Below are 23,849 nucleotides of genomic sequence, written 5' to 3' on the forward strand. Positions count from 1 at the left end.
GTCCCCCTGGGGGAATACACCCACTCCCTGCTCCCTTCACCACAGGAGGCCATGCTGGCTGGCGTCTGGCCATACCTCTGCCCCTGGAGTAGTGAGGTGGGAGGGACCCTGACGGGGCAGCAGCTGCCCGTCATGGTGCTCTGGGGAGTGCAAGCCTCTTCCCACTGGTGGGACTGTGCTGTTGGTGGCAGCGAGGTGGGCAGAGCTGCTTCAGCCTGAGCAGGGCAAGTGGTGGTGGTGCTAGGGGTAACTTGGAGGGCTATGGCCACTCCAAAATTCAGCTTAGCCCCGGTAGCCAGCCTTCTGAACCCTGCTGTTGCTGCTTGCCCTGCACAGGCTGCAGCAGCACTGCCTGTCCCACTCTGCATACAGCACAGCGCCCCCACCAGCAAGAGGCTTACACTTCCTGGGACACCATGACAGGGGCTGCTGCCCTTGTTCGGGCCCTTTCCCTTTTGCTGTTCCAGCAACATGGGTGGGAGCATGGCCAGACAGCAGCAGGCATGACCCCCTGAGGTGAAGGGGGCAGGGAGGGGGTTTATTCCCTTCTCCCTTTGTTTACCCCTCAGGGGAGTTCAGCTGGGGCCTGCCTGGCCAGGGGTGAATGGCAGAGGCGGTGGCAAGGGCTGGCAGACTGGGCCCAGCTGGGGTCCCTGGGAGGGGAGGGGATGGTGGTGGGAATAAACCCCCTCCCTGCCCACATCATCTCAGGGAGCCATGCCAGCCAGTGTCTGGCCATGCCCCGACCTTTGATGGGGAGGGGAGTGACCCTAACAGGGGCTGCTTCACCTTGGCCAGGCAGACCCTGGCTGGGGTCCTCTGGGGGGGCAGGTTTTGGCCACACTACTTCCTCCCCCACAAAGTCTGGCAAGAGCTGCTTCCCTCTCTTTCTCCAGGCATACCCTGGCTGGGGTCCCTGCAGGCCAGGATGGGGGGTTAAACATCTCCGCAATCATCTTCAGGCCTGCTGGGGCCTGACCATGCCTCCCCCATCAGCTCAGCTTCCCTCAGCCACTGAAGAAGGGAAGAGAGGGCTTGCTTTAGTGTCCCAAGCTTCTGGCCTGAGCCATTTCAGGCATGTGGGTACATTTGTGGAATGAAAAGTGAATGTCTATTCACTTGTTTGCTGGTTTAAACTATGCAGGTTAGACTAACCAGTAAAGATTGAATCAATTCAGGCTCTGGCTTTTTGAATGTCTGTACTTAGCTTTCTGCACCAGCAGGGAACAGAACACCCCCCCTTCACAATTCCCACACTGGTCTGAGTCTGTCAATCAGGGCTGTCCTATGTACTGCTGCCATCTTTTGCCAGTGTTAGGAGAGCTTGCAGAGCACCTTGTGATATTTGCACAAGCTTCCCCTCCACCCCTCCCCGCCACCTTCCCCACCCCATCCCGGCTGCCTAGTTAGCACTTCAAGCTCTCCATTGTTCCAGACCTAAGCACTCAAATGTCTGTGCATGCAGCTATGGGTGAATGTGTCTACATTTTCATTAATGCAGTGTAATTATGGCGCATTCAGTTTAGTACCTGTAATAACAGATACTAACTTAATGTGCTATACTCAGCGCTACTGCACATTAACACAGATGAACACTTTTTTTGAGATGTTAATGTGCATTAGACTAAGTTTACTGAGCATTAGCTCATTACTATGGTTTTTGCCAGCTGCACTAATGTATAGCAGAATTAGTCTAATGCGCATTAAGGATCTCATGTAGATGAACCCAGAAAGTTTCTTTACCAAGAGAACAAAGCTGGGAAAATTCTTCTAAATTATTTGAATGTATGTACGTAGACTAGCTTGGGCAAGAGTGATTTAAAACCCCTGCTGACACTAGGCAGGGAGGTGGTTATGGAGTATGGTGCAAACTCTTCAAGATATAGTTTGAGGATATACAGAATTAGGCTTAACACCTGTAGTGATGAAGGCTAAAGACCTACAGCACTGGAAACTTGAGTTTGTTCATGTATATTCAAGCCAGGTATATACAGACAATTGTATTATATGACCTTAATAATTATACATTATTAAAATCAATAACAATAGTCTGGTTTCTCTTAGGCTAAAATATATTTCCTTCTGGTATCTATTTTAAACAGATATATTCAAATTGTGTCAACCATTTACAGTTTCCTTTTATTATTTTCTTTGAACCATGTACATTAAGGATTTAAAAGTTTGTGATCTTCCCATGATTTGAATTTGCACTCATTTTAGGAACAGAATGAGAGTTACAATAAAGGAATGCTCATCAAAAGCCAGTTAACAAATATTCATTTTTTAGAAGAAAAAGCTTCCATCTGAATTGGTGGCAAAACCAAAACCAAACAAAATAGGAAATGTGCATACATTTTTACACCGTTGGCACTAAGCCAACTGTACACCAAAATGACATTTTATAACACTGTAATCTTTATTTACGAGGGAAGATGTGACAAAGCTAAAAGATGAAAGGAAAGTTAGTCACTTGAAATTAGGATGCTTTGAATACATTGCCTCTGCTGTGGCACAGTTTTTTGATTGTGAGACCTGAAACCTTTTGAAAGCAGCACAAGGGCAGCGCATGTGCTGGATCAGAATGGAACTTTGTGTGTGAAACTTTAAGAGTCCCTTTCTCAAACTGCTCCTCTAATTATTCTGGAGTAACTTGAAGAAGGAAAGTGACAACAGAGAAGCAGAAGGAAATTCACTGATAATGCCAGGAGGGCAACTTTCATTTCTCCTTTAATATTCCACCCTGACTCTGGTAACTTACCAGCTTTTCACAAAGCTTCACATATTGCATACATAAGACCATGAGTATCAAATACTGTTAGTGTTGTGAAAAAGGTCATTTTCATGTCCACAGTATTATCTTTCAGAAAGAAAGCTGCAGGAACCAAGGTAGGTATTCAAATTCCTAAGTAATGGAATTCTCCTGGATTATGTGGCAGGCAAGACTGCTGAAGGGGAAGGAGACTGTATGAAGTAATACTTGAGCAGACTATATCATGATATATATTTTCCAGTCTCCATCTTGGAGGTTTTCAAAACCTGGCTAGATAAAGCTTTGGATGGGATGATCTATTGAGGATGGTCCTGCTTGGATCAGGAGGTTGGACTAGATGACCTCCTGAGGTCCCTTCCAACCCTAACTTTCTATAATTCTATGATATGCTTGTATAAAGTGAGGGGCTACTACCGCTGATTAATTTTGCCAAGATGAGAGGGACAAAGAAAGGCCCTTTAGCCAAATTAAAAGGAAACATGGGGCATGTCTACATTGCAGGGCACTGTGTGGTGATGGTACTGTGCAGTGGTATCGAGCTGTACAGTAGCATAAAAAAAAGATGCAGTGACTGTACTGTGCAGTAATGACAGTTACATGCTTATGTAAATACTAAATGATTGTGCAGTAACAACTGTGCAGTCCATTGCTCATGTAGACACAGCCATAGTGTATTGGTGATGGCCATTCCCATCTTTAAGTCTTAGGCCTTCCTGGGTGTGTCTACATGAGACTAATTTAATGGGCAGCAAAGCATCACCTTCTACATGTGTGCAGCAGTTACTGTGCAGTATATAAATGTGCCATTTTCTAATACCTGTAGATACAGGACCTAAAAATGGTGCATTAACTAATGCACTGTATCGCACCTGTAGACACTGTATCGCACCTATGCGACACTGGTCAGGCCGCAGATGGAGTACTGCATCCAGTTCTGGGTGCTGCACATCAGGAGGGATGTGGACAACATAGAGAGGGTCCAGAGGAGGGCCACCCACACGATCAGGGGTTAGTAGGGCAGGCCCTATGAGGAGAGGCTAAGGGACCTGAACCTGTTCAGCCTCCACAAGAGAAGGCTGAGATGGGATCTAGTGGCTGTTTACAAACTGGTCAGAGGGGACCAGCAGACATTGGGGGAGTCCCTGTTCCCCTGAGCACTACCAGGAGTGACAAGAAATAAGTCACAAGCTGGCAGAGGGTAGATTCAGACTAGACATCAGGAGGCGCTACTTCACTGTTGGGATGGCTAGGATCTGGAACCAACTTCCAAGAGAAGTGGTGCTGGCTCCTACCCTGGGGGCCTTTAAGAGGAGGCTAGATGAACACCTTGCTCAGGTCGTTTGACCCCAGTACTCTTTCCTGCCATGGCAGGGGGTCGGACTAGATGATTTGCTCAGGTTCCTTCTGACCCCCAACTATGAAACTATGAAAATATGACACAGAGCAAACCGCTGGCCCTGTGAGCAGATTACTTCTGGTCAGCCTAGACAGCAGAGGGCCACGGGGGGGGGGTGCAGTCCTGGCTGCTACGTGCCAGCCATGTGGAGATCAGGCCCCCCCTGATCTCCATGTAGCTGAGAGAGCTATCCCAGCTGGCAGGCAATGGGTCCCAATTTCCATGTCGTTGGGAGGCAGCTGCCCACCCATTCAGGACAGTCCCTCCCCCCCACTTGGGGCCAGTCTGATCTCCCTCAGTTGGGACGGAGCTGGCCCCTGAGCCAGGGCAGCTGCCCCACACTACACCTTGCAGAGCTCAGGGCTAAGCTGGTGTGCCTGCTTCTAGCCTGGGACTGGCACCTGGGGGTGCCTGGAGCTCTCCCTGGCTACTGAAGGGGGCAGAGCAGAGCAGGAGCAGTTCTGGATTGGGTAGCTATGGATTCCCTAAAAAGTGTGAACAGGTTCTACTGTGATTTAGGGCAGCCTAATGCACGTTAATTTATTATTTTGCATTGGAGGTACTAAATTTAATGCGGATTAGGAAAAGTGCATGAATGCATGTGTAGATGTGCCCACTGATTTAGTACTGGATTAGGCCTCCTTCTAAAAATTGGGATATTACATATTAGGACTAAAACCTCTAGCATCCAAGAAGACTTTGGCATTTATTGCTGTGAATTGGATTGAGGAATGGCTGTTAAACAATTTCTCAAGAGAAAAATCACTGAAAGGCAGCTTGGGTGGTAGCATGTTGTGAAACTGCATTGCATAACCATCCTCAAGAATTGTTAATATACAACAATCTTAAAACTAGTCTAGTTGTTTAGTTCCCCATCAAAATTGCTTCAGGAGCTGAGATAGGTGGCCTATGATGATGGTGAGAAGGGTAGTTAATTGTGTTAGTCTGAAGTCAAGACTCAGATGTCTAGACCCTAGAATAGACTCCCTCCAGAGGTGGTGCAAGCACCTACTCTGGACTCCTTTAAGAAGTGTTTGGATGCTTATCTTGCTGGGATCCTTTGACCCTAGCTGACTTCCTGCCGCTGGGGCAGGGGGCTGGACTCGATGATCTTCCGAGGTCCCTTCCGGCCCTAATGTCTATGAAATCTATGAAATCTATGAAGTCAGTCAGAAGGCAGGGTAGACATGTACCTTTACAGACTAACTAAATCAGCTATATGTATAGAACACAAGCTTTCACAAGCCCAAGTTCAGTCCATCAGATGCTGTGAACTTGGGTTCATGGAAGCTTGTGTTCTCAAATAGACGCACAATCTGACAACATATAGGAAAGGCCTTTTTTCCCCTAGATATTGATGCAGTTTTTATGTTATTATTTCCATTGTGACTCAAAATAAAATCATGTTGTACTTTGTGCCCTCTCCATAATGGGTACAATACTTTGTAAAACTAGCTTTTAAAATTGTGCTCCTAAGGTTTCCAGAAAGGGGCTTAAATGAAATGTTATTAAGTCTTAATTGCCTCCACTTACCTGTCACACAGCCTAAAATTTGGTACCCACTAGGCTTCAGAGTTCTACTGTCTTGTCTGCTTTCTGCCTGGCCACATCATTCTTACTCTTGACTGCCCAGTGGACCAACTTCTATAGCAGTGCACTCCCATTCAGTCTACTCCAGTGATTCTCAACCAATGTGCTGTGGCACCCTGGGGTGTTTTGAGATCCTTTCAAAGGTGTCATAAGGTGCCATGCAATGCACTGTTAGGTGCGCAAACATGACTCATAAGGCAAACCCAGAGATTTCAAACAGGAATCCAGAGTGTTAAAGACATTCTAACCTGCTGTGATGACTTGAGTTCTTTGTAACAGAAACATTGCTCCATTCTTTTTCTGTAATCAAAAAATGAGTGGAAACTCAGCTGGCATTTCCTGAGGGGAGTCTTGAATCTAATGAGGTGTGTCTTAAATCTACAAAGGCTGAGAACAACTTGTCTAGTGCAGTGGTGATAAACCTATGCTGGATTGGGCCCATGGACCAATCCTGTGCACTAGACCCAACATGCAGAATGACCCCACACCAGTCAGCTAGTTCACAGCCCAGAAAGGTTGAGCATTTCTGGTCTAGTAAATACTCCTGGGGTCAGTATGCTCTCCTGGACATTGTGGGATGTGGGTTTGAATCCCTCAGGATGCCTAAAACCCCAAGCTATTCCTTCTCCATTTTTTTATTGAGCTGCACCTAATTGGTTAGTGTACTTAGACCTCACCCATGAAAATGGGGACTTAGGGGGCATTTAGATGCCTTCCAGCACCAATTTGAATCACAGTAGAGTTTAGTCAAGAGTGAGGCATGTAAGTAGCTGGTATGGATTGCTTCTGAGCATCCTAGAGATCTTTGCAGGGCAAAGTAGAAACACTTCATGAATCCAGATGTTTACAGTGGTCACTGGATCTCTGTGGATCACTCTTCATGGTTTATATTTAAATTCTGCCTAAGCCATGCTAATAGGTGCCTATACATGAGCCTGGAAGCTCCTTCAACATGCTGTAATTACAGTGTGCTGGAGCAAACTCAGTTAATCATTTTCATTAACATTTAATAGATGAACTGAGTCTGCTGGAATGTGGTAATTACTGCGCTCCAGCCAGCCTTCATGTCTTGTGTATCAGCATCCCTGCAACTTCAAAATGGTAGTGGAGGTGCTTTATTTAAAGCTTGTTTGATGAGCTTTAGATAAAGTGCCCCTGCTGTCATTTTGAAGTATGGGGGTGCTAGTACATGAGATGCTCTGGGTTCTTTAATTGCAGCAGCTCTCCGAGCCACTCTAATTAAAGCTCCCCCCACCCCCACTCCTGGAAAAACACAAAGCCAATCTGGATCTGTCTCTTAATCTTTGTGAGACTTAAATGCTATGATATGTAATATAACAAATAAAGAAAAATGTAAATAGCAGGCACTAAGATTAGAAATTGCTAATGTTTTCTTCTGACACATTAACATATTAATGTTAATATACTTTTTGACATGGGGGGATACTTCCATATAAGCATGTATAATTATCCTACTTATTTTGTGAACTATTGCATTATTTGTGCTCATTATTTCAAGACAATAATACTGTTCTAATAAGAATGTTAATATATTCTTCCCCGCATTTAGAATACTATTTTTGGAAAAAAATTAGTAATGGGGCCTACTTAGAGATGTCAGAATGAAGAATGGAGTAACTGCTCTCCTGTATCTGTGATATTATTCTATTGTTGGCATGTACAAGTACAGTACAAAGTTGTAATTTTTACATTAGTATAATTGGCCTAATCTATGTAGTGTCTCTTATTGTGATATCTGATTTCCACATCCAATGAAGTGGGTCTTTTAACTTCATTTATTTTTGATGCTGCCTATAGAAGTAAAATTCTACTGCTCTTCTTTTGAATAGGTCATATAACACACAATGGGGCAAACTTTGCCCTTATTTGCACTAGCGGTGCCTCACTAAGTGATACAAAGCTGCATGGGTGTTCCAAAATATAAAATCTAAAAGTGCAACACTCCTGGTACTGCTCTGTATTAATTTCATGTGCTTTTTCTAGAGATTGACCCCAAGCCCAACTTTGGGTCTAAATATCCCAAAGGTTTAGGAAAAGTCAGATCGGCTTCTCAGCTTAGCTGCTCAGGTTTGTCTGCATTTTGGTTTAATTCCCATCATATAACTCCTGCAGAAAGTGATGCCAGTTGTGCAGCAGTTACCACAGCTGGAATCTACTCATGGCAGTTCAAGGTGAGTCTGGAGGAAGAACTTGGGGGGACATATACAACCAACCCTTAAGGAGGAGAAGTGTGCCTGTTAGCTGACCAGAGTTTTAAACCATAATTTCAAGGGTAGGAGGTCATGCATAACTTCTCCCCACACTGTTCACTGTATTTATTTATTTATTTAATTATTAGATTTACATGCCCTCCTATACAAAGAAGGGTCAGGGCAGCTTACCATAAAACCTGGAGTACAGAAAAAAAACAGACTCCCCACATAACCCAAAGCCTGAAAAATTCAGTCCCATCCCAATCAGCACTATATATACTGACATTTTGCTGTGACAAAACTGACAGGGTCAGAAACTCTTCATGCATCACTCTGCATATCCACACATGATAAACCAGCTTAGGACCCTTTGTATTTTGAAAGGAATATTAAATAAGTGCAAATTTTATTAAATTTGTTTTTACAATTTTAACCTGCGATTCATTGCCCTCAGGATCTATTTCTGCCACATCTGCTGCTTAGAGAAGCCTGAGTCTGTTTAGACTGAAGTTTCATTCACACAAATGTGCATGGGTAGGAGAGATGAGAGAAAAGGAGCGACATGGCTGGGTGCTCCATGTCAATTCAGCCTAGTCTAGAGATTTGTTACTAACAGCCAGAAAAACAACTACATAGCTCTGCCATGCACAGCCTGTCTGATACTTGTCACTTTGCATTTTCTTATGTTATAATGAAGAACAAAAGTAAAAAGCTGTCAAGACAAATCTTCCCTGGTGACTAAAAATATACCTCCTTGCACTCTGATCCTCAAGTGCATATGTATGTGTTTGCATTAGATTAGCTTTACCCAAGAAACAATGAAATAACCATTTCCTTGAACACGGAGGGTTTTTTGTTAATATATGTTACTACAGAGTAGTTCACAAAGGCAAAGAAGGCTTGAAAGAGGAGAATGATTAACATCTAAAAGGGAAATCATTTATAAGTTAAAACCTCTTATGCTTTTTGCTGAAATGCTTACTCTTCACTCCTTCACTTTGAGTACATTCAACTTTCCAGTGAAATACAAAATGTGTTCAATTCAATCAGTTGAAGCCTAGCTAATTAAAGCGGTTAGACATTCAACTGGTTGAAACCTGTATAAATGTATGCCTTTCTGCATGCTCTGTGGACTGCAATGCTAAAAGCACCCAGCCAGAGAAACTAAAAGCACGTATCCCAACATGCTTTGCCAGCTCCCCTGTCTGCCTGGAAATAGGTGACAGCAGTCCAGGCCACCAGTCAGGGCAGATTGACTAGTGCTCCCAAGGGACCACTCCTCCCTCACCCTCACAGCTTTCAGACAGCAGCCCCAGAGTGGGTCTCTTGCCTCAGCGAGGATGCTTTGTCCACACACTGCTGGGGCTGCAACCCTGTCTTTGTGGTTGCAGCTTGGGGGAAGGGGGGTAGTTTTCCATAGGCAGTGGGGACTGTGCCCCTGCCACCATGGCTGTGTCCACACAAGCATGGACAATTGTTTCCCTGGGGACAAGAAGCAGCGGCACACTGTCTGTCGTTGCTGCTTGTTTCTGGAGAATGCCTATGCCACATGGCCTGTGGTGCATGGCAGGTTACCCCAGGTGGGTAACCACTGTGCTGGCCTCAGCAGCCTTACCTGGGGTCCTGGGGTCTCGAGGGAGCTGCAGCGATCCTGCCACTCAGCATGGCCAGGAGCTGGAGTGTGGCTCGGGCCAGCCAGGGTCTAGTTTTGGACAGTGTGCACTGACCCCCCATGCACTGCTCTATTTTTTTGTGCAGGTTTTTTTGACCCTGGGCTTTCCCGGGTTCAAAAAAACCCCAAACTCTGTGCTGCTCCTTGCAGCATGGAGAACACCCGGATGTGTGGTGTGTGGCGTGTGGCCAAGCTTGTCTGGACACAGCGCATGGTGCTGCTGGGGTTCTGGCTGCAGGAAGTCACACTGCCGTCTACCTCTAATTACGCAACTACACTTCTGAATTTCCCCTCCTAGGATGTCCCTTCTTTGAAATTACCTGGGCCAGTAATGGATTCCACTAGCAATCTCTAGCTGGTTTGATGATATCCTCATTACCTGGAAGCATAATCTTCCCTCTCTGCTTAGTCTTCAAGAAGCTGAGGAGTCAATGAGTCATCTCAGGAACACGTTATCAGATCCTGTGCCTCAGCCATCTGTCTCAACAGTTCCTGAAACTGCTGGCAGTGTCCCTGTGACTGAATCCTCAGGAGACATGGAAGAAATCACTCCAATATTAATAGGTTTATCTACATCTCTTCACTGTTGCCATACACCAGTAACTAATAGATCAGACTGGCCTGAACAGGGCAAAAATTCCACATCAGGGAGAGAGGGAAGTAGAAGGAGACGAAATAATGACCAAGGTCATCAGAATAAGAGGAATAAGTGGAATAAAGAAGCCGAATATTTGGCGGCCTCCTATTTCAGTCTGGCCACAAGCAGCGGTAGAGACTTCTGGATTTCAGCTGGACTTAGGTGGTTTGTTTCCTGTGTGAAACAAAAAGAGACATCAGAGGAGAAACCCAACTGCTCAGTGTCTGAGAGGCTCTGGCACTATTTCTTCTGGATGCTACTCTGGCACATCTGTTGGAGCTGACTTCTATCAGAGCAGAGGTGGAGGTTGTGGCTGGAGCATGAATGCGCTCTATACCCAAGGCTGGAGTGGAGCCAGAGCTGGGACAAAGAAAAAGTCGGGGGACAGGCAGGGAGGCAGAGGCTGCAGGAGGGAGAAACCAGGGGAAGAGGGGGCAGGGCATTCAAGGTTTGAGGGGAACCTGCCCCCCACCTCTCTCCCGCCTTCCCTTACTGCCTGCCGCCCTACTGCCTCTCCCACTGTTTTCTGTGCTGCAGTGGTGGCGAGAATGGATTTAAGATGACCCTCCAATAATTAGACTCCAGACATGGAAACTTATAACAAATGTCTAGAATCTAATTATTGGGATGTTGTCTTAAATTTAGGGTTGTCTTAGATTTGGGTATACAAGATAATAGCTCACTCATTTTTAAAAGAAGCTTTTAAACTGTGCAGCTGTATGTGTGGGTCACAGGTGAGAAGTCAGGATCGTGACTCACTAAAATGTATTTGTATATGATGCATCATTATGTCAGAAAGGCATCAAGAACTTCATATGCTTATTCCTGAAATTAAAAGACTGGGTTTATAATGTACTTTAAGTTACAGAATACAAATTAAAACTTAGCATGGGAGCTGACAAATTAAATTGTATATAGATAAGATACATTATAGAAATAAGCATTCAAAATTCGCAATAGCCATAGGAATCTGGTAATTATGGATTTAATTAATTGATTATTCAATATATGTTGTTGGAGTGAACCTGATTTTTAATAATAGACCCCTGGTGTAGAAATTTAAATTCTGAAACAAATTATGTTGTTTTGAGGTAATAATGACATTATGCTGCATCATATTGAAGAGGTTTCAAATCTTATATCAAACTGGACAGTTAGGTCTATCACTCTGCCAAATTTAATGATTTTAATATTAACTCCACAATTCTGACACCTAGGGGTGTCTTTATATGTGTCCTGCAGTGGGGGAGGGGAGAGCTTTAATTAGAGCAGCTCTTGAGAGCTGTTCCAATTAGAGTGCCCACAGTGTCTTGTGTATTCAGTGTCTTGCACTTCAGAATGGTGGCAGGGGTTCTTTATGTAAAGCTTTTTCAATAAACTTTAATTTAAGCACCTCCATTGCCATTTTGAAGTATGGGGATGCTGGATACACATGATGCTGAGGCTCCTGGAGGACTGTATAAAAACTTTGATTGTCAGGTCATATCTGCCACTTGAAATAGTTATCTTTTGTCTTCTATTTTCTCCTTTTAAACTGTATGCTCTTTGGGGCAGGTTTTCTACCACTGTTTCTTTTTATACAGTTCATGTGAGTGCTACTGGAACCCACCCCCACTAATAGTCATACAAACCATAATAAGACCAAGAAAGAGAACTCAGCCCAGCTATGCTGGTCAAAGAAAAACGTTCACATCTTTCTTTTTAAATAAAAATATCAGTGTTAATAATGAAATAGGTGTAAAAGATGCCAATTCATGAATTTAGACCTACTTTTGGTGTCCATAGTTAAGTAGCTAAATACATTAAGGCAGTGACATAAGCAGGCTAATTTTCTGCTCCCCACAATTCACCAAACCAGAGGTACAGCTGCGTAGACCTTCCGTATATTAGGCCATTGCTTAGTAGGGTTGCAGGCTGGTCAAGGAAATGTATGAGGCAAGGATTTTTTATTATATAATTTATTGAACCAACTGTATAGTTGGGGGCACTGTTGAACAAACTTTTGGGCATCAAGTATTATTCATCAGATGACCTGAGGATGAGTATTTGATGCCTGAAAGCTTGTCCAACAGCTCTCCCAACTATGCAGTTAGCCATTGATTTAGATGTTTAGAGGCCTAACTGTGGAATTATATGCATGTACATATATATAACTTTAGTCATCAAAGTTTGAAATGCTCTGCCTTAAACCACCTGTCAACAGTTAGATTGTCTTACTTCTATTTTTGTTTATTTATAGCTGGTTTTATTTATCTACAAAATTAAGACACTAAGGAACACCTACAAAAGTTATTTTTCTTGTTATGACTTACTTGCACTATACAAACACCTAAAGACCCTGCTATGTAAGGCGCTCTACAGAGAAAAAATGATGGTTCATCTGCCAGAAAGCTTATCCTTTAAATAAGACAAAATCAGAAGGTAATCCAGTATATATAATGAAAAAAGGCAGTAACCATGTTGCCAAATGAACAGCAAACTTAACCTTTGTCTATGAAGTTCTCAGCTTAAACATAGAAGAAATGTGCTATAATCATAGTAATATTAATAATAAAACTCTTAAAGACAAGGTGTAAAAATGGATAGACTAAAGAAAAGAGAGAATGTCTAATTATTGTCAGAAGCCTCAGAAAACAAAATTAATCAAATTCATCTTCAAAAAATGAAGTTGCTCAATTCTACATTAAATGTACCCATAAGTCAAATATCTCCCATAGGTTCTGACTGAGCAAACATTTGTATGTGTATGTGAGTTTCAAAATCAGAGCCATAGTCTGTTTATCTTATATCTAATCATTTCTTAATTAAAAAGATACGTAAGGCAATCATGTATCAGTTAGCAGGAAATAAGAGGCTAAATACTGCTCTGAGTTTTACTGAAACAACTCCTTGGAAGTCAGTGAGTTGCAGAAGTGTAAACAAGAGAACTTAACTCCTCCTATGTTGTTAATTATCTCATTATAAGAATGAAAAAGAATGATCACATTCTTATTCTTCATCTCCTTTACAGTACTTTGGGTTCACGAATGTCATAAAGGTCCAGTACCATCATAACTGGAGAAGGCACATTTTCATTTGCAGAATTCCACCAGTGTTTTATATGGAGTAACACAGAGATAAATACTAGCTGTTTCAAGCACATCTGCTTTTAAACTGCCATTATTTTACACGCTGGGTGTGACTGTCACGTCCAGAAGGAAGGGAAGGTCTACATTAGTTATTTTATTCTCCCTACTTGCCAGCTAAATATGCAATATGTGGCATTAACTGACGTAATGAGAAGAGGAGCCAGAAAATGATAGTTAGAGCAACAGAATGCTGCAAATACTCAGTGTACACCTGGACGTATGCTGAAACACTAGTACATTTATGGCAAGTAAACAGATCTAGAATTAAAGTGAAGGAATTTCCCTCATTGAATGAAAAACCTGGTTTATTTCCAAAAACCAAATAATTTTTTCAGGTAACATGAACTCTAAAAATTATTGATGTAGAACAATTTTTATCACATCAGCTGCAGAGCTCCACTGGGGAAAACAGAAAGAAGAAACCCTTAGGCCATATTTTGTGTGACCTAATTCTTTCAAGGGTACATTTCTGAAAATTTTTAGAAAGTGACAATGTAAATAAACTATAGCTCCCACTGTGATGTTTTCATGGAATCTCTGCATAACCCCCAAACAGTGCACATACTGCATCGAGACTACAGTACATAGTTTTCTTGTATAGTTTAATTACTTTTGAATGTAAATGAGTAGAAAAACAATTATCACACATCCAGCAGGAGAAATGGCTATGCTTCTGTGAATTTGCTGGTATTCTAGTGCTGAGATTGTCAAGTTTGAGTTTTAAAGAAGCTGTAATATACACTGCAAGCCAGTTAATGATTAGTTTATTAGATTTTGGTGGAACCGCACTCAAGTCAAGGCAAATGAATAAAAAGATTAAAAATCAACTACTATTAAGTCCTGATGAGAGCTGCAGGGACAGAGCTAGCTGTGAGCTAGCTTCTGTTCCCACTGAAGTCAACACATTGGGTGCTTATACATAGGCTCGAGGGTAGGGAGGGGTCATTTTAATTAGAGTGGTTTCCTGACAGCTGCTACAATTAGAATGGCTCACTGTCATGTGTATTAAGCCCCCACATTTTAAAATAGCTACAAGGACACTTTAACTAAAGATCATTCAACAAACTTTAGTTAAAATGCCCCCATGGCCATTTTAATATGTGGAGGAGTCTTAATACATGTGATGGTGAGGCAACTCATTCATGTTCTAATTAGAACATGGAGCAGACTTGATTAATATGCTCAATTAATTGAGTCTTCTCATTCGCATTCTAATTAGAATATGAATGAGCACATCTATAGGCAGCCAATGAGTTCAATGTGAGCAGGATCAGGCCCTTGGTTTTCCTACCTGGAATGTTAATAAGAATGTACATTCGCTTTTCTAATGATAGGAAATGTTTTATGTTAATGCAAAGCAGAGTATTCCTGTTTTTCCAGATAAGACTAAATGAAGAAATAAAAAACTTTAAGATAAATAAGTTTCATATTCTTCATTTTAATGGAAGTCACGTCTTTCTTGTATGGAACATTTCCCTTCTCCTCCTCCTGAATAATCAGACTCTAGCAACACCGAGTAGCAGTGCTACAGCAGTTTGGATTCACAGGGCCAGACTGATGTGGCATCAAAGGAAGCAGAAATTGTTTGCATCCCCCTAGCGGAAGTAGAGCTTGTACAATATGAGTGTGTTTCTAGGATGGCATGTAGTGTTCTGGTTTTTCACAGCCACAGATACTCCTTTGAATGCTGTTGTTTGCTGGTGTAGGTTAGAGCACCAAGGAGAATCTAATGTATGTTTGAGTTAAGGCACAGCTAAGGCTATATCCAACTTTATACGTCACCCTTACCCATTTCTCCACCAAGCAGCTCTTTGCTGTAGTAAAAAAACCCTGGCTATTATTGTTTTAAATGAAAGTGACAATTTTGCTCTTTTCATTCACATGGTTCTTACTCCAAATATGTGTTCATAGCTCAGATGAACGTGCTTTCATTTAATAATGGCTCAAAGTGTGTAGGCTGTTACAGCATATCAAAAATATGTCAAATTTCAAAAACCAAAATTTCTTATATCTTGATCCTTTATGAAGTAAGGATAAACTATCAGTACTATGGAATTGAAATAAATACTGTATGTCTTGATGTTAAAATATGTTTTATTTTTTTGTGCTCTAAAGCATCACAATATTGCACCAAAATAACTATTTATAGATAATTCACATCATTCTCATATCCATATTTATTCCCATGGATATGGATTCCTCATTCTGTCTGGAAGACTTTATAAAACACTGAGTGATGAACTCAAATACAGTGAGATAGATATTAACCATAAAGCTAGTATTACCTGTCCATAAATACATATGGTGATGAAATGTTATGCAGGAGGATATTCACCCCTTCAACCACAGTTATTTAAAATGGAAAGGCTCTAAAAGATATATAATTTGTGTATGGCAGAATACCATTTAAAAATAAATTAAAAATAAATCCAATGCCAGAATCATGGATTTACTGTGTAAAATTGCACACCATCTTTATTTTTTGCTTTCTGTAGATAAAGCAATTGAGTGTTTAAGCATTTTATATGGTGTTTTACGCGTATTATATGTTGCATTTAGGCGTTCTTAAATGTTTAGTATAACTGTTACAAACCAGTGGTGGAATTCTGTAGATGTATTTCAAACATTCAAAATACAGTTCATAAATGTGGTCTGGACATCAGTTTTCCTTTAAATAATTCCTTCTTTCCTACTGCCTAATCACTGTGGTATCTAGACATCAAATTTTATAACTGATTTCTGGCATAACCATAATTTTCTACTTCTGTTACATAAGGAAAGAGCTAAGGACCCAATGCGATGTCAATGTAGATTTTTTCCTTTAAATTCCACTGTTAAAAACAAAATTTAATAGAATAAAAGTTCTGAGAAACACTAAAGTTAATAGAAAAAACTTTTGTTGGGAGAATTTAGAAAAGCTGGATGTGTACAAGTCCATGGGACCCGATGTGATGCACCCAAGGGTGCTGAGGGAGCTGGCCGATGTGTTTTCAGAGCTGCTGGCCATTATCTCTGAAATCTTGTGGCAATTATGAGAGGTCCCAGATTATTGGGAAAGGGCAAATAAAGTGCCCATTTTTAAAAAAGGGAAGAAGGAGGATCCAGGGGGCTACAGACATTGCAGTCAGCCTCATGTCTGTCCCTGGAAAAATTATGGAGCAGGTCATTAGGGAATCCATTTCTAAGCACTTGGTGAAGAAGAAGGTGATTAGGAATAGTCAGCATGGATTCACCAAGCACAAGTCATGCCTGACCAACCTGATTGCCTTGTATGACAAGGTGACTAGTACTGTGGATGTGGGGAGAGCAGTGGATGTGATACGTGATGTATCTTGACTTTAGCAAGGCTTTTGATACAGTCTCCTACAACATTCTCATGAGCAAGGTAAGGAAGTATGGGATGGATGAACGGACTCTAAGGGGGATAGAAAACTAGCTAGATTGTTGGACTCAAAGGGTAGTAATCAATGGCTTGATGTCTAGTTGGTATCTGGTATCAATTGGAGTGCCCCAGGGGTTGGTTGGTCCTGGGGCCAATTTTGTTCAATATCTTTATCCACAACCTGGGAGATGGGATTGAGCGCACCCTCAGCAATTTTGCAGATGACACCAAACTGTGGGGAGTAATAGATAGCCTGGAGGGTAGGGCTAGGATTCAGAGAGACCTAGACATTGGAGGATTGGATTAAAAGAACTCTCATGAGGTTCAAACACGAGAAGTGCAAAGTCCTGCACTTAGGATGGAACAATCCCAGGCACCAGTACAGATTGGGGACCGACTGGCTGAGCAGCAGTTCAGACTGGGCTGCATTGGAGGAGTGTTACCAGCAGATCTTGGCACTGGTGAGGCCACATCTGAGCACTGTGTCCAGTTTTGCACCCTCCCCCCCCCGTGTCCCACCAGAGAAAGGATGTGGACAAATTGGAGAGCAATTAAAATGGTTAGGGGGCTGAGGCACATAATTTCTGAGGAGATGCTGAGGGAGCTGGGCTTATTTAGCTGGAAGAAAACAAGACTGAGAGGGGATTTAATAGCAGCTTTCAGCTACCTAAAGGGTGGTTCCAAAGGAGTTAGATTGTTCTCAGTGGTGGCAGATGACAGAACAAGGAGCGGTGGTCTCAAATTGCAGCAAGATAGATATTAGGAGAATTTTTCTTATGAGGAGGGCAGTAAAGCACTGGAACAAGTTACCCAGAGAAGTTGTGGAATCTCCATCCTTGGAGGTTTTTAAGACTCAGCAAGACAACGCCTTGGCTGGGATGGTCTAGCTGGGAATAGTCCTGCTTTGGGCAGAGAGTTGGACTAGATGACCTCCTGAGGTCCCTTCCAACTCTAATTTTCTATGATTCTATGATTTTGTGAAAAGCTATAGTGTCAAACACCAGCAATATATAGGGGACTAGGTCAATGTTTGGCTGAGGTTAAGATCTGGGCAATAAAAAATAGGCTAAGTACGAACGAAGGCAAAATTGAGGTGAAAACACTCTGAAGATCTAGCATCCTCTATACTGTCACTGTATATTAGCAGAGTCAACCCACACATCATAACAACCATGGGGATTTTATGGATTCCTCAGTGTTGCTGAATGCTTTAATATCAACAGTCAGAAACGTATCTTCTTCTACCTAAGCCTGGCCAGAAGACAGTGCTGCAAACTGTTGGACTACAACTTGGCCATGATACACTTCCAGGCTGAATTATTGCACCTCACTTTATGTAGGTATGCTGCTAACACATTTTAAATACTTTTGATTACTGGGTTTCTTGCAGAACTCCAGACCAAACATACAGTCTTAGTCCTAATTGTCACTGCCATCATAGAGTTGTCTCCAGGTAACTTAAACACCATTTTCCTTTCTGTGGAGACAATCTTCCTCAATTGCTGCCATCCTATCAATTGCAAAGGTGAAGATCACGAGAGCAGGAGAAAGGGCTCTTTTAGTAACAGAACAAAGACTTTGGAACTCCTTGCCAGAGGAGATTAGAATGTCCACAAGTCTCACAGCCTTCGGAACAAATTATAGCCACAACTAAAAAGTACAATGAAGAAAGACAGTGATAAAGGAGGAATTAAAAAAGGTAAAGATTGAGAGATAATTAGACCCGTGGCCTATGGTGATTTGGGTGATTTATTGGTTGGGTAGTTCACACACACATAAGAGACATGTGTATTACAGACATACATGCACACACCCATGCATGCACACACAAATATATATTATCTACATACACATGTACAGATATATAGAAGAGGGAGAGACAGATAGATAGACAGAGAATGTGCAGAGAGAGAAATATTTTACCATGGAAAACATTTTTATTGGGAAATATTGGTTCAATGAAAAACTACACAGTTTTTCCGTTTTCAGATTTACGTTTAATAACTGACGTTAAGGATAAATGTTGTGTGGTTGTTACCATAATCACAATTGATTGCTTGGTTGCAATGGTTTCTAAAAATGGAAATGCTGAAAGTTAGGAAAATGTGCTGTTTAAAATGCATGTGTATAGTACTTTGTATTTGTAATAAGATATGGATTATAACTGTGTAATTGACTGACATTCAATTAAAAAGCTTGAAATCAAGTGAAGTTGGCTGGTTATTGAACTGTTGCATTTTAGTGTGGTTTTGTTGGCAAATTAAGAGACCTCCCTTGAACTGTGACCTAGAGGATGTGGAATCATAAGTGGAGGAGTAGAGTCTATAATCAGTATGCTTATCTGTCCCTCAGTTCTGTCATCTTAAGTGATGCACATTTATTTTCCATTTTTGAATAAACAAAATTTATGAGAAAATGTCAGAACTAACTTTTAAAATGTTCTTCACAAAATGAAAGGCCCAGAATCCTCAAATAGTCTATCTCTAATTATTAACGACCAAAAGACAATCAAAAGTTCCTACCAGACCTTGCTACTTTTTCTGAAACCATAAAGTATATCTTCCTGGTGGCATCTCACAAAAGTGAAAGAAAAACAGGCAGGAAACATGAAATCTTGGAGGATGAACAGCAAGGACAAATGTATAAAAAAGGCTTGTTGACTTAGCAACCGAGTAACATTGTTTATTAGGAAACGTCAGAACTGCTAATGTGTCATATTCAGTTTGGCTTTTGAGAGAAGAAAGAATAAGGGTACTGGTATAAGGGGAAAAAATGAACTTTTCAGACAGGCAGATTGTGACTGGAATGAGGGGTGTAAAAAAGAAGTCCACAGTTTGATGCTATGAGCCTCCCTACAGCAAAATATAAAGCAACTGCAATTTATTCTCAATGGGCCTGATTCTACATGTCTTACTGACATTGAGGTGCACTTACAAATGCAAGGCATCCCATGCAAACCAACGGGACTACTCATGAGAGTAATAACAAGGGCCATAGTAAGCATATGGCCTGTAGGGATGCTAAGGATAATAATGAGAAGAAATCCTGCTCTTGTGCAGGGAGCTGAAATAAATGACTAAGGAAGAGGTCCCTTCTAGCCCTAAGATCTAAGGTCAAAGTCAGCTCATGAATACATGCATAGTACTACCATTATAGTCAGGGGGAGGTGCCCACACATCCACAACTAATACAGCAGTTAATTTTTCTGAATAAATGGTATACTTTATTTAATGGCATATACCTATTAAACTGACTTCAGCAGAATATGCACATTTGGATCTAAGCACAGGCTTTGGTCATTAGAGTGAAAATAATTATTTATAATCTAGTCATATGTTATATTGTCTCTTTGGCCTAACTCTGTTAAATGTGCAAGTGCACTAGTTAGACACACTATAGTTTATGAGTAAAGAAAAATGAAAAATCATGTCACACTTTCTTCATCTTGAAGAGAAATCAGATATTCTTAGTAAGCAAGAAAGACAAAACTAGCCCAAAGTATCCTTTTGTTCACAGAGATGTTATCTGCAGCAGACATGACTTTTAAGTGCTCCAGCAGAACTTGATGTGATTTTTGTCAGGATGGTACCCATCATTGCTTTATGCTGAACAATTAAACTGATTAAATACATTGGCTCTCTGTGTAGAAGGAAATGAAAAGTACACTATCAGCATGTTTGTTAGATTTAATTGAATTTAGAAGGCATACTAGAAATGAGGTCTCATTTCTTTCTCTAAATTAGTAGATCATAAGGTTAGGTTAAGCACAGCCTAACTTTCATACAGTACTTGGATTATTGCCATGACTTTTGAATATCTCCTTATACTTGGATTTTACATGTATAGAGTATCAGCATTTAAAAATACTTTTTTTCCTGCTCAATGCTGGGGGGGGTTTTAAATTTATCCTTCCTTAGATTACAAATTTTTGGAGTCTCAGTTATATATGATCTTTCCATGGGACTGCAAAAAATCATACATATTCTGTGTGTTTCCAACATTTCTCATCTCATATGAATGCTAGAAATGGGCTCAGACCAAAATTCCAGATTTGAATTGCTCTGAAGTCCTCTGAAGTTCAGATCCATATTTAACCTCTGGAATGGGCTGGGCTAAATCTTAGGATCTATTTGGGTTATTTCTTATAAATGCACAGATGGCCTAATATTGCACCTATAAATAGATTCTGTACCTATATCCTGTATCTATCTCTGTTTTTGCCTTCCTCTGAATTGGGAGTTCAGACTTCCAGTCTCCAAGCTGCATCTGTTAGATGCTGTATGATCTTTATACCCACACATTTTATACATCTATCTATTGATATAAATAGATATAAATAGATATATATGTTTGTGTTTATACCACATGCTTATCCTTTGCTCCATTACTGAGGAACTGTTTAATTAGCTCCACAGTAAAGTCTCAGCATCTACACATGTGGCTGTATTGGGCTGCAGGAAACTAATGAACTTTGCTGTAGTTTTTTACTTGTAAACACAAGTACTATCCTACGGTAGTATTCTCTGGTGCGCAGCAATGCATGTGTAGATGCTGACAGAGCTGGCGAGGGCATGAGGGTGCTTCAGTGTGGGGGCTGCCTGCTGGCTAGCCCTGCACTGGAGCACCCTCATGACCCAGCCAGCCTCCCAGCAGCAAGCTGAGCCAGGATGGAGCAGCCCTGGGTTGGCAGGCTGACCCCCCGAATCCCCTGCCAGTTGGGGTTGGTTTGACCTAGCTCAATGTGCTGTGGTCCCAGGCGCATGTGTAAATATGGCATGCAGGGGCAATAAACTCTGGCGTGGTATGTACTGTGTTTATTGGATTAATTTCACATGTAGATGCACCCACATACATATACATATATATGTATATATATAATACAGAGAGACTGTATGGTAGAAATGTACCTTATAGACTAATAATACATACATACATATCTTTGTAAATAAATACAATAAATAATATATAAATATACATCCATATGTAATCAGTTATGTGTTCTGTTATTTTTTTAATTATATAGTACCACACATGCACATAGGTCATTCCTTTATCTACACTACACTAAACTCTTAAGGTAAAGGTGCAGGCTATCTGCAAGAAAATATGGTATTCAGTAGCCCTTATATGTTCACTATTTGGGAGCTGGAAAATTTGGTTGCAAGTGCTGATTGGTATGTACATATACATTGATTGGTATAGCCCATATCAACATGTCTGCTTTGATTCTTTTCTATACCTAGGGTTCTGTATCTGTTGACACTGACTCAAAGACTCAGAGAAATTTGAAGCAAAAGGCCAAGTAAAAAGCATCTCTAAAATCATTCAGTCCAAAAGGAGAATAATCTTTAAGCATTTCTCTCTTTTGGAAGAAGCTCTGGAGGTTAATAAAACACACAAAATTGAGTCAGTAACAAGATTGCTCAACTAACCCTGAAGATTTCCAAAAGACACAAGATGAAAATCATCCAAGTTTACTCTGCAACCACATATCACCCATATGATGAAATCAGCGGCCTGTAAGAAAAGTTAAATCAACTTCTGGATGAAGGAAAAACATGGTTCAACAAGATTATAGAAGACTTTTATACTTAAATTGGTATGAAGACAATGTTGAGAGAAGGGAATGTAGGTAATAGATGGAGATGATGCATTAACTAGCCTTTCACCCCTGCGATATTAGTTCAAATTCTATAAATTAAATACATTTGCTACTGCCATTCTTGTCCCGCTTTGTTCACTTCACAGAATCAACACACAATTTGCCCCTATCTACCATGATTGTCAGTTTATGGCACTAAGCTAGTGTATGAACATCACTTTTAGATTATAAAACCCGGAAAACTACCACAGAAAGGGAAGATTGAATAATACAAGCCTGTATTATGTTTCTTTCAAGACACATGTTCATAATCATCTTTCATTTTTATAAGCACCAAATACATTCACAAAACAAGAATTTGGAAAGCATGCTGTCCAAATTCACTGATGACACAAAGATGCGGGGAGAAGTGGGCACACTGGAGGGGAGGGACAGAATCCAGCTAGATCTAGACAGGTTGCAGGGGTGGGCAGATGAAAATAGAATGGAATTCAGTGCAGACAAGTGCAAGGTGCTGCATCTAGGGAGAAGGAACCAGCAACACACCTATAGGCTGGGGAACACCCTTCACAACAACACGGTGGCTGAAAGGGATCTTGGAGTCATTGCTGACTCCAGGATGGACATAAGCTGCCAATGCAAAGAAGCAGTCAGTAAGGCTAACTGCACCTTGTCACGCATCTACAGATGCATCACAAGGAGGTCCAGGGAGGTGATCCTTCCCCTCTATGTGTTGCTGGTCAGGCTGCAGTTGGAGTACTACATCCTGTTCTGTGCACCACACTTCAAGAGAGATGTGGCTAACCTTGAGAGGGTCCACAGGAGGGCCACTTGCATGGTCAAGGGGGCAGCAGGCCAGGCCCAACAAAGATAGATTAAAGGGCCTGAATCTATTCAGCCTCCACAAGAGAAGACTGAGAGAGGATCTGGTGGCCATCTATAAACTCACCGGGGGGACCAGCAGAAAATAGGTGAGGTTCTGTTCCTCTGGGCATCACCTGGGATAGCAAGGAATAATGGCCACAAGTTGATTGAGAGTAGGTTTCGGCTTGATATCAGGAGGCATTACTTTACGGTTAGGGCTGCCAGGCTCTGGAATGGGCTCCCAAGGGAGGTGGTGCCCTCCCCTACCTTGGGGGTCTTCAAGAGGAGGTTGGATAGATATCTGGCTAGGGTATTATGATCCCAGCACTCGTTCCTGCCCTGGGCAGGGGGTTGGACTCAATGACCTGTTCAGGTCCCTTCTGACCCTAGAAACTATGAAACTATGAAACAAGAAAAATATAATTAATAATGAAAAGACAAATGAAAGAGCAGAGAGAAGACTGGGATGGGACAAAACATCAGGAATATACAAAGTTTTTTGGAGCTTGTTGCAGGTAGAGGAACATTGAGAATATGTTAACATGAAATAATTACAAGAGATGAAAATGTAAAAGTCCACAGACTGAGATTTACT

General features: G+C 41.5%; 1 protein-coding gene and 1 long non-coding RNA gene across 4 annotated transcripts in view; one reads left to right on the plus strand and one right to left on the minus strand.

Moving 5' to 3' along the window:
* The window catches only part of PACRG (PARK2 coregulated), a 497,709-nt gene that overhangs the window by 10,741 nt on the left and 463,119 nt on the right, over positions 1-23,849 (minus strand). The gene's annotated exons all lie outside the window — the stretch shown is intronic.
* Positions 2,129-22,508, plus strand: LOC109320059. The gene is made up of 2 exons (XR_002103709.1): positions 2,129-2,886; positions 22,032-22,508. It is a non-coding gene; the product is annotated as an uncharacterized LOC109320059 (long non-coding RNA).

Source organism: Crocodylus porosus, unplaced genomic scaffold (assembly GCF_001723895.1).
Source record: "Crocodylus porosus isolate Cpor-Errol unplaced genomic scaffold, CroPor_comp1, whole genome shotgun sequence".
NCBI lineage: Eukaryota > Metazoa > Chordata > Crocodylia > Crocodylidae > Crocodylus > Crocodylus porosus.